A 2,215-nucleotide genomic window follows, 5' to 3' on the forward strand; every position below is an offset into this window, starting at 1 on the left:
TGGACTTTAGCTTAGTACATGGTGTACTGGGGTCAAATTTTAGTTTTCGGCATGTACAGCACCAGTTTTTAAAGCAGCATTTGTCATAGAGGTTGTATTTCTTCCAGTGAGTATGTTTGGCCACTTTGTTAAAGATAATGTTGCTAAGTGTTTTCATAATGGGTTCAGTGCCTTCTAATCTATTCCATTGATACTGAGGTCTACTTCATTGCTAGTACCATACTGAACTAATCAGAGTAGCCTTGTAGTATAATTCATGTTAGGAATTGTAAAGCCTCCCGCGTTGTGTTTGTTGCTTATTATTGCCTTCGCTATTCTAGGTCTTTTCTGGTTCCAAATAAATTTCAGGAACGATTTCTCTAGATCTGTGAGGTATGTTGATGGTAGTTTGATAGGAATTACATTAAATCTGTACAGCAATTTTGGAAGTATGGCCATCTTCATCATGTTGGTTCTTCCTATCCACAAGAATGGAATATCTTTCCACTTCCTGAAATCCTCTAAGGTCTATTTTTTCAGATTACTGTAATTTTCCTTTAAAAGGTTTTTGACTTCTTTAGTTAGGTCAATTCCAAGGTATTTCATTTTCCTCAGTTGTATTGTATCTCTAATTTCCCTTTCAGTGTTTTTATTATCTTGGCAGAGTAACGCTATCGTCTTTTTGGTATTTACTTTGTAACCTGCCATGCTATTGAATTTTTCTATTAATTCGAGTAGATTCTTCGTGAAGTTTTTTAGGTCACCCAAGTAAAGTATAATGTCATCTGCAAATAATTATAATTTGATTTCTTCTTTAACTATTCTTATTTTTTAATTTTTTTCTCTTTTCTAATGGTTCTTGTAAAAATTCCCGAATTATACTGAACAAAATTGGTGATAGAGGACATCCTTGTCTTGTAACAGATCTCAAAGTTTTCAGTACTTTCTCTTTTAGAATTATGTTAGGTATTGTTTTTTCATCAATGACTTTTACAAGATTGAGGTAGAAGCCATCTATTCCAATTTTATGTAGGGCTTTGAAAATGAATGATTATTGAACTTTATCAAAAGCCTTTTCTGCATCAATTGAAAGCATCATATAGTTTTTAGTTTTCGCTCTATTTGTATAGTGTATTACATTTTTTAATTTTCAAATATTGAACCATCTTTGCATCTGTATGATATATATTACATGGCCATGGTGTAACATCTTCTTCATTATTTGCTGTATTGTATATGTTAGGATTTTATTGAGAATTTCTGCATCAATGTTCATGAGGGAAATTGGCCTGTAGTTCTCCTTTTTAGTTGCGTATTTCCCTGGTTTAGGTATCAGTATAAATCTTGCCTCTAGGATTGATTTCGGTAGATATTGTTCCTTTTATATTTCATTGAAGAGTTTGAGTAATATAGGGAATACATGTTCTTTACATTTCTTGTAGAATTCAGTTGGGAATCCATCCGGACCTCGACTTTATTTGTGAGTATTTTTATTTATTATATCTTGTATTTCATTGGCTGATATTGGGCTATTGACGGTGGTTATATGTTGTTGATTTAGTTTGGGTAATTTGTACCTTTCTAGGAAACAGCAAATTTCTTATCTGTCTTCTATTTTGTGAGAGTAAAGATTCTCAAAGCAGCTGTTGATAATCTTCTGAGTTTCCACTGGGTCTGCAGTAATTACACACTTTTCATTTGTTTTTGTTTGTATTTTTTATTTCTTGCTTCTTTTTAATGAGGCTATTAGGGACTTATCTATTTTATTTAATTTTTCAACAAAGCAGCTCTTTTTTCATTAATTCTTTGAACTATGTTCTTCATTTCAATTTAATTAATTTCTACTGTAACCTTTATGATATTTTCCCATCTTTGGGCTCTGGGTTTGGCTTGTTCTTCCTTTTCTAGTTATTGGAAGTTCAGCATTAAGGTGTTTATTTTTCTCGTTCTGTTTTACTAATTTGTGAGTTCACCACTCTAAATTTGCTTCTGAGAACTTCTTTCATCTTATCTCATAAATTTCGGTAAGATGTGCTTGAGTTATCATTGAAATGTAGATATTGTTGAATTTCTTGTTTAGTGTCTTCTGTGACCGATTGTTTGCTGAGTAGGGTGTTGTTCATTTTCCATGTATTTAGTCCCTCTGTAGAAAATCTTTTAGGAGCCTGTCTATTGTTGGCTTTGTCATCATGAAATTCTTTCATTTTTCTTTTTCATGGAAGTATTTCACTTCTCC

This window comes from Octodon degus, unplaced genomic scaffold (assembly GCF_000260255.1).
Source record: "Octodon degus isolate 3935 unplaced genomic scaffold, OctDeg1.0 scaffold00103, whole genome shotgun sequence".
Taxonomy (NCBI): Eukaryota; Metazoa; Chordata; class Mammalia; order Rodentia; family Octodontidae; genus Octodon; species Octodon degus.